The 13,525-nt window shown below is 44.3% G+C and overlaps 1 long non-coding RNA gene across 2 annotated transcripts in view; it reads right to left on the reverse strand.

The window, feature by feature from the left end:
- Window positions 1-6,111: 6,111 nt before the first annotated feature.
- Window positions 6,112-13,525, reverse strand: part of LOC143988372 (uncharacterized) — a 39,154-nt gene continuing 31,740 nt past the window's right edge. For both annotated transcript variants that reach the window (XR_013276834.1, XR_013276835.1), the window contains exon 4: window positions 6,112-6,286. This is a non-coding gene — a long non-coding RNA (uncharacterized LOC143988372). The remainder of the gene's footprint in view (window positions 6,287-13,525) is intronic.

Below are 13,525 nucleotides of genomic sequence, written 5' to 3' on the forward strand. Positions count from 1 at the left end.
CTGTATTAGAGAACACCAGCAAAAAAGGGTAGATACAGGTGTATACTGTGCTGTGCTGGAGGCACACAACACCCACTAACTCCTGCAGATGGCTTTATTATAGAACACCAGCAATAAAGGGTAGATGCAGGTGTATACTGTGCTGGAGGCACACAACACCCACTTTAACTCCTGCAGATGCCTTTATTATAGAACACCAGCAATAAACGGTAGATACAGGTGTATACTGTGCTGTGCTGTGCTGGAGGCACACAACACCCAGTAACTACTGCAGATGCCTGTATTAGAGAACACCAGCAATAAAGGGTAGATACAGGTGTATACTGTGCTGAAGGCACACAACACCCACTAACTACTGCAGATGCCTGTATTAAAGAACACCAGCAATAAAGTGTAGATAGAGGTGTATACTGTGCTGGAGGCACACAACACCCACTAACTCCTGCAGATGCCTTTATTATAGAACACAGTAATTAATGGTAGATACGGGTGTATACTGTGCTGGAGGCACACAACACCCAGTAACTCCTGCAGATGCCTTTATTATGGAACACCAGCAATAAAGGGTATATACAGGTGTATACTGTGCTGGAGGCACACAACACCCACTAACTCCTGCAGATGCCTGTATTATAGAACACCAGCAATAAAGGGTAGATACAGGTGTATACTGTGCTGGAGGCACACAACGCCCACTTTAACTCCTGTAGATGCCAGTATTAGAGAACACCAGCAAAAAAGGGTAGATACAGGTGTATACTGTGCTGTGCTGGAGGCACACAACACCCACTAACTCCTGCAGATGCATTTATTATAGAACACCAGCAATAAAGGGTAGATACAGGTGTATACTGTGCTGGAGGCACACAACACCCACTAACTCATGCAGATGCCTGTATTAGAGAACACCAGCAATAAAGGGTAGATACTGGTGTATATTGTACTGGAGGCACACAACACCCACTAACTCCTGTAGATGCCAGTATTAGAGAACACCAGCAAAAAAGGGTAGATACAGGTGTATGCTGTGCTGGAGGCACACAACACCCACCTGCCTGTGGTCAATTATGGCTCTCCTCACTGCCGGCGCTGTGATTGGCCAAGCATGCGGGGTCACAGTGCATGCTTAGCCAATCATGAGCCAGCAATGCACTGTGATGGCGAAGTGCATTGTCTGCCATGAGCGTCACACGAATTTGGCGTGAACGGCCCACAGAGCTCTGGCTTCGCCGAACAGGTTTGACTCGAACACCAAGCACATCCCTAATCAGAGACCAGAATGGTTCCAATCATCTCTATGGCCTAAGAAACCGGAAGCTACGAGCATTTCATGACTATAATGTTTGGGGGTTCAACAAAAAGTGTCAGAAAGGGCTTTGTCTTCAAGCGGTTAGAAGAGTGGGTGATGTGTGACATAAGCTTCTAAATGTTGTGCATAAAATATCAGGACAGTTCAACTCCCCACCCCTTTTTGGAAAGTAGACACCCCAAGCTATTTGCTGATAGGCATGTTGTGTCCATGGAATATTTGATATGTTGCCACAAGGTTCGGGAAAATTACAATTTTATTTTATTTTTTACACAAAGTTGTCACTAAATGATATATTGTTCAAACATAGCATGGTTATATGTGGAATTACACCCCAGAATACATTCTGCTACTTCTCTTGTGTATGGGGATACCACATGTGTAAGACTTTTTGGGAGCCTAGCTGCGTACAGGACCCCAAAAACCAAGCACTGCCTTCAGGCTTTCTAAAGGCGTAAAATTGTGATTTTACTCCTCACTACCTATAATAGTTCTGGAGGCTCTGAAATGTCCAGATAGCACAAAACCGCCCCAAATGAACTCATTTTGGAAAGTAGATACCCCAAGGTATTTCCTAAGAGGCATAGTGAGCATTTTGCAGATCTCATTTCTTTTTGAAAGTGAAGAAAGAAAAGAAAAATGTATTTTCAAAACTTTGTGACGAAAAGCGAGATATGCAAAATACTCAACATGCCTTTCAGCAAATAGCTTGGGGCGTCTACTTTCCAAAATTGGGTCATTTGGGGGGGGGGGGGGGGGGGTTGTGCTATCTGGGCATTTTATGGCCTCCAAAACTGCGATAGGCAGTGAGGAGTGAAATCAAAAATTTACACCCATAGACAGCCTGAAGGCAGGGATTGGTTTTTGGGGTCCTGTACTCGGTTAGACTGCCAAAAAGTCCCACATATGTGGTATCCCCATACTCAGGAGAAGCAGCGGAATGTATTTTGGGGTGTAAGTCCACATATAAACATGCCATGTTTGAACAATATATCATTTAGTGACAACTTTGTGTAAAATATGTTTTTTTTTTTTCCCCGAAACTTGTGGCAAAATATAAAATATTTCATGTACTCAACATGCCTCTCAGAAAAGAGCTTGAAGTGTCTTCTTTCCAAAATGGTTTAATTTGCTATCAATGGGTTGTGCTATCTTGTCATTTCATGGCCTGCGAAACTGTGATAGGTAGTGAGGAGAGAAATCAAAAAATTACGCCCTTAGAAATCTTGTAGGCGGTGATTGTTTTTTGGGGTCCTGTACGTGGCTAGGCTCCCAAAGTCTCACATGTAGTATCCCCATACTCAGGAGAACCAGCAGAATGTATTTTGAGGTATAATTCCACATATAATCATGGCACATGTGAGCAATATATAATTTAGTGACAACTTTGAGTAATTTTTTCTTTTCTTTTTGTCCTTTTTCAATCACTTGTGAAAAAAAAAAATTGAATGGGCTCAACATGCCTCTCAGCAATTTCTTTGGGGTGCCTACTTTGGGGGGGGGGGGGGGGTTGTACTGCCCTGCCATTTTAGCCTCTGGGGGAATCTAGGATGGAAAACCAAAGATGTGAGGGTGTACTCACTTTTGTGAGATACTGTGGTTTGGCCTTGATGGACTAGTAGATGAGAAGCTCAGCAATGGCATGCAAACTGGTTGCGGCTTTCTTGTGCATCATCTTTAGAAGAGGCTTCGTTCTGGGATGACAGCCATGCAGACCAATTTGATGCAGTGTGCAGCGTATGGTCTGAGAACTTGACCCCCCCACCCCTTATACTTCTGCAGCAATGCTGGCAGCACTCATACGTCTATTTCCCAAATATTCCCCAAGACAACCTCTAGATATGATGCTGAGCATGTTTACTTAACTTCTTTGGTTGACCATGGCAAGGCCTGTTCTGAGTGGAGCCTGTCCTGTTAAACCGCTGTATGGTCTTGGCCAACGTGGTGCAGCTCAGTTTCGGGATCTTGGCAAGCTTCTTATAGCTTAGGCCATCTTTATGTAGAGCAACAATTCTTTTTTTCAGATCCTTGGAGAGTTCTGTGCCATGAGGTGCCATGTTGAACTTGCAGTGACCAGTATGAGAGTGAGAGCGATGACACCAAATTTAACACACCTGTTCCCCATTCACACCTGAGACCTTGTAACACTAGTGAGTCACATGACACCAGGGGAGGGAAAATGGCTAACTGGGCCCAATTTGGACATTTTCACTTAGGAGTGTACTCACTTTTGTTGCCAGCTTTTTCGACATTAATGGCTGTGTGTCGAGTTATTTTGAGGGAGCAGCAAATTGACACTGTTATACAAGCTGTACATTCACTCATTTACATTGTAGAAAAGTATAGTTTCTTCAGTGTCCAAAATTGGGTCATTTGGGGGGGGTTGTGCTATCTGGGCATTTTATGGCCTCCAAAACTGTGATAGGCAGTGAGGAGTGAAATCAAAAATTTACACCCATAGACAGCCTGAAGGCAGTGATTGGTTTTTGGGGACCTGTACGCAGTTAGACTGCCAAAAAGTCCCACACATGTGGTATCCCCATACTCAGAAGAAGCAGCGAAATGTATTTTGGGGTGTAAGTCCACATATAAACATGCCATGTTTAAACAATAAATTGTTTAGTGACAACTTTGTGTAAAAAAAAAAATATTTTTAAATTTTCCCGAAACTTGTGTCAAAATATTAAATAATTCATGTACTCAACATGCCTCTCAGCAAAGAGCTTGAAGTGTCTTCTTTCCAAAATGGGTTAATTTGGGGGGGGGGGGGGGGGTTGTGCTATCTTGTCATTTCATGGCCTGCGAAACTGTGTTGGTAGTGAGGAGTGAACTAAAAAGTAAAAAAATTTACGCTTTCAGAAATCCTGAAGGTGGTGATTGATTTTCAGGGTCCTGTACGTGGCTAGGCTCCCAAAGTCTCACATGTAGTATCCCCATACTCAGGAGAACCAGCAGAATGTATTTTGGGGGGTAATTCCACATATAACCATGGCACGTGTGAGCAATATATCATTTAGTGACAACTTTGAGTAATATTTTATTTTGTTTTTGGAATTTTTCAATCACATGTTACAAAAAAAAATTCAATGGGCTCAACATGCCTCTCAGCAATTTCTTTGGGGTGTCTACTTTCCAAAATTGGGTTATTTGGGGGGGGGGGGGGGTTATACTGCCCTGCCAGTTTAGCCTTTTGGGAAAACTAGAATGGAAAACCAAAAACGTGAGGGTGTACTCACTTTTGTGAGATACTGTGGGTTGGCCTTGATGGACTAGTAGATGAGAAGCTCAGCAATGGCATGCAAATTGGTTGCAGGCTTTCTTGTGCATCATCTTTAGAAGAGGCTTCCTTCTGGGATGACAGCCATGTAGACCAATTTGATGCAGTGTGCAGCGTATGGTCTGAGAACATACAGGCTGACTCCCCACCCCTTCAACTTCTGCAGCAATCCTGGCAGCACTCATACCCCAAACACTCATTTCCCAAAGACAACCTCTGGATATGATGCTGAGCATGTGCACTTAACTTCTTTGGTCGACCATGGCAAGGTCTGTTCTGAGTGGAGCCTGTCCTGTTAAACCGCTGTATGGTCTTGGCCACCGTGCTGCAGCTCAGTTTCAGGATCTTGGCAAGTTTCTTATAGCTTAGGCCATCTTTATGTCGAGCAACAATTCTTTATTTCAGATCCTTGGAGAGTTCTGTGCCATGAGGTGCCATGTTGAACTTGCAGTGATCAGTATGAGAGTAAGAGCGATAACACCAAATTTAACACACCTGTTCCCCATTCACACCCGAGACCTTGTAACACTAGTGAGTCACATGACACCAGGGGAGGGAAAATGGCTAACTGGGCCCAATTTGGACATTTTCACTTAGGAGTGTACTCACTTTTGTTGCCAGCGGTTTAGACATTAATGGCTGTGTGTCGAGTTATTTACTCATTTACATTGTAGAAAAGTGTAATTTCTTCAGTGTTGTCACATGAAAAGATATAATGATACAGGAGATGATCATAGACTACAGATATGATACAGGAGATGGTCAAAGACTTGCAGACACGGTACAGGAGATGGTCAGAGACTTGCACACATGGTACAGGAGATGGTCAGAGACTGAAGACATGGTACAGGAGATGATCAGAGACTGCAGATATGATATGGTCATACGGAGATGGTCATTCTGTTCCCACATTACATAAGCCTGATAAAAAAAAAAAAAATTGCTATTACAGGGCAATAGGAAAGCAGACTATTGTCTACAGGGACCTTGAAGACCCCACAAAAAGTGCAAAAGGGGGCCACAGGTTGGGCACCAGGGCCCTTGTCCATGTCCTGTAATTATGTTTTTATTTTACCGCACCACTTGCATTACTCCCCATACCATCCACACCAGGCTTGTCATTTCCTACTGCCATCCCCAGAACTACATCTCCGAAAAGCCCATTCCCTACACAGTGTGTAAGAAGCTGCACTGTTTTGCAGGGAAAAAAAATCAATGTACGCATATGGAAAGAGACGGAGAGAGACGGAGAGGGGTGGGTGGAGTTCAGTAGTGCAGCAGGCGGGGCTGACGATGCTGGTTGGAATTTCTGTTCTGAAAAGGCGCTGCATCGTCAGCCCAAACAGGAAGTCAGGCGCTCAATGGATTTATGTCAGATCAACAGATATTACTCTGAACCTTTTAAAAGACATAAATCGTGACGGAATGTGCAAGTACCAGTCATTTTTTTTATTTTGCCCTGACCAAAATGACCACAATAAACTATTGATAGGAAATCCAAATAAAAAGAGCCAACAGCCCGCTGTTAACATTCAATGCAGGTGTAACTTTATTGTTCCAGACACAAAGTACAAGGAGTGGAAGACATGGCTTTCACCCAAATTATTAACCACTTATTTTGTGACACCGTAATCGATTCCGATGGTGGCCTGGTATTTGGGGACAAATCTTCTTTCACAGTAACGCTTGATGATGCAACTCTGCTGAGACGAGAGGAAAACACATGTCAGGGTTATCAAGAATTACGCTATTTAAATGTGACCTCTGTCCTCTAGTTGTACTGGCTCCTCTCCTAGACTGAAATGGCTTACTCTGATTTCACTGCACACTATGAGCTTCTCAAAACAAAGCTGGTTGCCTGGAGTCACACTTTAACATTGGGCCCAGTTTGCACTAATATATGGCATCAAAATAATTTAAAAAACATTTGCCGACCGCAATACATATGTATATATGTTGCAGCTTGCAAGTGGCTTACCGGGGTTATGGCTGAAGTTATCATCAGTTATAACCCCCCGTATTTTTTTTTTCAGCCGGCGACTGGCTTTCTCAAGAAAGTGGTCCGAGCAGCTACTTAGCCGCTGGATTGCTTTCAAAAGAGGTGGGAGAGGACTGCCCCCCCTCCTTCCACTGGTGTTCCTTGGTCTTAAGCCGCGTACACACGGGCGGACTGTCTGGCCAACTAAGTCCGTCAGACAATCCGACGGACAGTCCGTCCTACTTTCGAATGAACGGACTTGACCACACACGATGAACAAACAGTCCGTTGAAAGCTTGCGCGATGACGTGTACAGCACGTACGACGGGACTAGAAACAGGACGTCCAATACACAGCAATGCAACCTTCCGCCGTGTAAATCCTTTCTGAGCATGCGCCATACTTTGTCCGTCCAACTAGCCTACTCACGAGCGGACTGTCCGCTGAAACCAAAGTTAGACAGACAATATTACGGAAATTCCGAAATACTTAGTCCGCCAGACTGCACGCTGAAAAAGTCAGCTGAAGCCCACACACGAGCGGACTGTCCGCTGAAATGTGTTTCGGCGGACTAAGTTGGACAGACAGTCCGCCCGTGTGTACGCGGCTTTACTGTTTTTTTACTACCGCACCCGAGAAACAATGGGTTGCACAGATGCTCATAGAGGCTAGCAGAGACCAGATGGTCACTGATCACCTCTATGGTCTTTTAGGACCAGAGCGACGTTGTGACTTCACTTACGTTTTTTTTGTTTTTTAACCGCTTCCCGACCAGCTGCCGTCATTATACTGCGGCAAGGTGGCTCATTCTCGCAAATTCACTGTACTGAACGTCGGTGCGGGAACTCGCGTTTGTGGGTGCACACGCGCTCCTGTTGCCCAGTATGGGGAGCCAATCAGAAGGTATAGTGGACTCAATGTCTGCCGGCCACCCACAATCGTTCCCCGCAGTGAAAGAAAGGGGATCTGTAAATAAGGCAGATCTCCGTTCTGACAGGGGAGATCTCACAGATCCTGTCTTCCTGCTGTGTTTCCCCAGGCAGCCCATCCCCCATACAGTTAGAACACACTTACAGGTGTTTAGTCAGATTAGGCAACCCATCAGAATGTGTAATGGAAGTGATGTTCCGTCGCCACCATCTTGCTACTCCCCGCACTCCATATTTAACACCTTTGATTGCCCTGATGTTAAACCCTTCCCTGCCAGTGTCATCATTAGTACAATAACAGTGCATATTTTTAGCACTGATTACTGTAATAATGTCACTGGTTCCCAAAAAAGTGTCAAAAATGTCAATTAGGTGTCTGATCTGTCCACCGCAATGTCACAGTCCCGCTAAAAATGACTAATTGCCGCATTATTGGTAAAAAAAAAAAAAAATACAAATGCCATAAATATATCCCCTATTTTGAAGACCCAATAATTTTTGCGCAAAACAATCAATACACGCTTATTGTGTAGCAGAATACACATCGACCTAAACTGATGAAGACATTTTTATTTTTTTTTTGGAAATGTTTTATAGCAGAAAGAGAAATGTTTTGTTTTTTTCAAAATTGTCGCTTTTTTTTGTTTACAGAGCAAAAAATGCAAATGTAGATGTGATCAAATACCACCAAAAGAAAACTATTTGTGGGGGGGGGGGGGGAAGATCAATTTTTAATTGGGTACAGTGTCACACGACTGCGCAATTGTCAGTTAAAGCTATGCAGTGCCGTATAGCAAAAAATTGCCTGGTCAGGAAGTGGGTAAATCCTTCTGGGGCTGAAGCCGTTAAAGAACAAGATCAAATTTTTTATTTATTTTTTATCTTTTACTTTTAAAAGGTAGAGGAGAGATTTGGGGTCTTATTGGCCCCAGATCTCTTCATAAAGAGGACCTGTCATCCTTATTTCTACTACAGGGGATGTTTACATTCTCTGTAATAGGAATAAAAGTGATCAAAAAAATAAATAAAATACAACGAAAATTAAAAAAAGGGCAGTGTAAAAAAAAAAAAAGAATAAGACGAAAAAATGAAAACCCCCCATCCCTCTGTGCTCACGCAGAAAAGCGATTGCATATGTAAGTCGCACATGCATATGTAAACAGTGTTTACATCATACATGTGAGGTATCGCCGCAAACATTAGAGCAAGAGCAATAATTCTACCGCTAGACCTCCTCTGTAACTCTAAACTGGTAACCTGTAAAAATGTTTAAAGCATCGCCTATGGAGATTTTCAAGTATCGTAGTTTCTGGACATTCCACAACCATGCACAATTTTAAAGTGTAGCATGTTAGGTATCTATTTACTCGGTGTAACGTCTTATACATTATACAAAATAAATTGGGTTATATTATGTTTTTTTTTGCATTAACATTCTTAAAAGTTTTATTTTTTTCCCAAAAATTGCATTTGAAAGACCGCTGCAAAAATAAGTGGAACATAAAATATTGCAACGATTGCCATTTTATTCTCTAGCTTCTCTGCTAAAAAAATATATAATATTTGTGGGTTCTAGTAATTTTCTAGTAAAAAATACTGATTTAAACTTGTAAGAAAAAAGTATCAGAAAAGGCCTGGTGGTCAAGTAGGTAAAGTGGTATTAAACCTAAAACCAAAAATTTTATATATTGCAGCTTACCAATCATTAGATGTGAAGGCTGCATTCGTTTTCTTTTTTTAGGCTTTCTTCCCTCTGTTTTTCCCTGGTGATCTGGCCAGTAATACACCTGTATTAGCCCTTGTACACACGGTCGGACATTTCAACAACCAAATCCGTCGGATTTTGTCCGAAGGATTTTGTCTGACGGTCTGTGTCCGAAACTGTTGCATACACACGGTCGGACAAAGTTGTCGGAAAATCCGATCATTCAGAACGTGATGACGTAATTTCGTTACGATGGGACTACGTTCAGGCTAGTAGCCAATAGCTTTGATGTAGGAATTTGATCTGAGCATGCGTGGCACTTTGTCCGATCGGAATTCTCTACACATGATCGGAGTATGTCCGATCGGACCAGTTTGTCGGAAAATATTTCCAGCAAGATGGAAAATTTGGTCCGACGGATATTCCGACGGAAACAGTCCGATGCATACCACACACAGTCGGATTATCCGACAAAACGGTCCGATAGGACACATTCCGACGGATTCTCCGACCGTGTGTACAAGGGCTTCGAGTGGCCCCACCCTGGATAAAGCAGCACAAGGGGCACCTCTGGATAGCAGAATTGCCAGTCTGGGGGGGGGGTGTTGGATGTACTAGCTGATTTAGATACACTTACAAATTGAAGCCAAACTCCACCTAACGCTTTATAATCAGTTACAGCAAACATTCTTTTGGGATAAAGGTTTAAATAAATAAAAGATGATTATAAGCCCCCCTGCTAGCGTTAAATAGTTTATCTCTTTCATGTAACAGGTACATTCTGTTGGAGAGCTTTTTTCGAAAAACAACAGACTTACTGGCTGTATCAGCAGATGAAATTATGAGAAAGAAAGCCTAAAAAAGAAAACAAATGCAGCCATCACATCTAAGAATTGGTAAGCTGCAATATAATAAAGGTTTGTTTTTGGGTTCAGTACTGTGTCAAAGTAGAACTGGACAGAAGGCTGGGGCAACTGGGTTGCTTCTATTAAGCAGAGGAGGGGGCAACTGAGGAACAGAGGAAGGGCTGACAAACCCGGAGTTGGGCTTTAGAATATATACAGAGCATCCAGTAAGTATTCACAGCGCTTCATGTTTTCCACATTTTGTTATGTTACAGCCTTATTCCAAAATGGATTAAATTCATTAATTTTCCTCAAAATTCTACAAACAATACCCCATAATGACAATGTGAAAGAAGTTTGTTTGAAATCTTTGCAAATGTATTAAAAATACAACATGAAAAAAATCCCATGTACATAAGTATTCACAGCCTTTGCTCAATACTTTGTTGAAGCACTTTTGGCACCAATTACAGCCTCAAGTCTTTTTGCGTACAATGCTACAAGCTTGGCACACCTATGTTTGGGCAGTTTCTCCCATTCTTCTTTGCAGGACCTCTCAAGCTCCATCGGGATGGATGGGGAGCATCACTGTACAGCCATTTTTAGATCTCTCCAGAGATGTTCATTTGGGTTCAAGTCTGGGCTCTGGCTGGGCCACTCACAGACATTCACAGAGTTGTACCATAGCCACTACTTTGTTATGTTGGCTGTGTCCTTAGGCTTGGTGGTCCAGAGCACTCTGTAGCAGGCTTTCATCCAAGATGTCTCTGTACATTGCTGCATGCATCTTTCCATCGATCCTGACTAGTCTCCCAGTTGCTGCCACTGAAAAACATCTCCACAGCATGATGCTGCCACCACCATGCTTCACTGAAGGGGTGGTATTGGCCAGGTGATGAGTGGTGCCTGGTTTCCTTCAGACATGATGCTTGCCATTCAGGCCAAAGAGTTAAATCTTTGTTTCATTAGACCAGAGAATTTCGTTTCTTATGGTCTGAGAGTACTTCAGGTGCCTTTTGGCAAACTCCAGGTGGGCTGTCATGTGTCTTTTACTGAGGAGTGGCTTCCGTCTGGCCATTCTACCATACAGGCCTGATTGGTGGAGTGTTGCAGAGATGGTTGTTCTTCTGGAAGGTTCTCCATTCTTAACAGAGAAATGCTGGAGTTTTCTCAGAGGGACCATTGGGTTCTTGGTCCCCTCTCTAAGGCCACTCTACCCTGATTGCTCAGTTTGGCCGTGCGGGCCATTCTAGGAAGAATCCTGGTGGTTCCAAAGTTCTTCCATTTACGGATGATGGAGGCCACTGTGCTCATTGGGTTTCAATTCTGCAGAAATGTTTCTGTACCCTTCCCCAGATCTGTGCCTTGATACAATCCCGTCTTGAAGGTCTACAGACAATTCCTTGGACTTCATGGCTTCATGTGCTCGGACATGCACTGCTAACTGTGGGACCTTATATAGACAGGTGTGTGCCTTTCCAAATCATGTCCAATCAACTGAATTTACCATGGGTGGACTCCAATCAAGTTGTACAAACATCTCAAGGATGATCAGCGGAATCAATTTTGAGTGTCATGGTAAAAGCTGTGAATACTTATGTAAATGCGATTTTTTTAAAGTTATTTTTAAGTTTTAATAAAAATTTGCAAAGATTTCAAACAAACTTCTTTCATGTTGTCATTGTGGGGTATTGTTTGTAGAATTTTAACCACTACAGATCCGCGCTATTGCCAAATGACGGCATCAGCGCGGACCTACATTTCCGGGACGACGTCTATTGACGTCGTCCCGGATACGAGCGGCCTGCGCGCCCCCTGAGGGGCACGAGCGGCCTGCGCGCCCCCTGAGGGGCACGCGCGGCGCGCTCTGTGATCGGCGAGTCCGTGAGACTCGCCTGATCACCGATCCGTGCAAGGGGTCGATCCCGACCCCTTATCACGTGATCAGCTGTCAGCCAATGACAGCTGATCATGTGATAGAACGGAGCCGGTAATCGGCTATTATTCCTCCTCGCGCTGACAGCACGAGGAGAAAAAAAAAAAGCCGATCACCAGCGGCCGTGATCGGGACATCAGTCCCGATCACGGCCATCAATACAAGGGACCACCTGCCACCTGCCAGTGCCCACCTGCCTCCCGCAGTGCCATCCTGAAGTAAAATAAAACGCAAAAGTAAGTGCCCCCCGTCAGTGCCCCCCGTCAGTGCCCATAGTGCCCACAGTGCCACCCACAGTGCCACCCACAGTGCCACCCCACAGTGCCACCCCACAGTGCCACCCAATCTGCCTCAAAGGTGCTGCACCCCAGTGCCGCCCATCAGTGCCCAGCAGTGCCGCCCATCAGTGCTCAGCAGTGCCGCCCATCAGTGCCCAGCAGTGCCACCTATCAGAGCCACCTATCAGTGCCACCTATCAGTGCCCATCAGTCCCATCTATCTGTGGTACCTATCAGTGCCCATCCATGCCACCCATCCGTGCCACCCATCTGTGCCACCCATCCGTGCCATCTTATGTGCCCATCAGTGCCGCCTTATCTGTGCCCATCGGTGCCGCCTTATCTGTGCCCATCGGTGCCGCCTTAACTGTGCCTATCAGTGCCCACCAGTGCAGCCCATCAGTCCCCACCAATGCAGCCCATCAGTGCCCACCAATGCAGCCCATCAGTGCCCACCAATGCAGCCATCAGTGCCCACCAATGCAGCCATCAGTGCCGCCTAATCAGCGCACTTCAATGAAGGAGAAAAATGACCCGTTTGCAAAATTTTATAACAAACTATTAAAACATGATTTATTTATTTTTATTTTTTTGCATCTTTTTTTGTTTGTTTAGCAAAAAATAAAACTCCGAGCTGTAACTAAATACCACCAAAAGAAAGCTCTATTTGTGGGAAAAAAATGATAAAAATTTCATTTGGGTACAGTGTTGTATGCCCGCGCAATTGTCATTCAAAGTGCATCAGCGCTGAAAGCTGAAAATTGGTCTGGGACTGAGGGGGGTTTAAGTGCCCAGTAAGCAAGTGGTTAAAGGAAAACAATGAATTTAATCTGTTTTGAAATAAGGATGTAACATAAAATGTGGAAAAAGTGAAGTGCTTTGAATACTTTCCGAATGCACTGTAACAGCCAGTACAAATGTGATAGCCACATAATTAATAGTGATCTGTAAGTAACTTTAACTCTCTCACTGAAAATATTTAATAGCCGAAAACATGAGGGTTTCCCTTTCCCAGGAAATGTATAGCCTTAGGGCCGGTTCACACTGCGACGCGAGGCGAGGCGACACGGCTCGCCTCGCCTCGCTCCCGCAAGTCGCCCCCATTCAGTACTATGGAACCGTTCTGAGAGGAGCGACTCGAGTCGCTCCGACTCAGAAAAAAGGTTCCTGTACTACTTCGGGGCGACTTCGGGGGCGACTTGCATTGACTTCTATGCAGAAGTCCTCTGCAAGTCGCCGCTGAGCTCCCCGCAAGTCGCGGCGAGGTA

The sequence above is a fragment of the Lithobates pipiens genome, unplaced genomic scaffold (genome assembly GCF_037356315.1).
Source record: "Lithobates pipiens isolate NorthernLeopardFrog02 unplaced genomic scaffold, aLitPip1_a1.2 Scaffold_18, whole genome shotgun sequence".
Taxonomy (NCBI): Eukaryota; Metazoa; Chordata; class Amphibia; order Anura; family Ranidae; genus Lithobates; species Lithobates pipiens.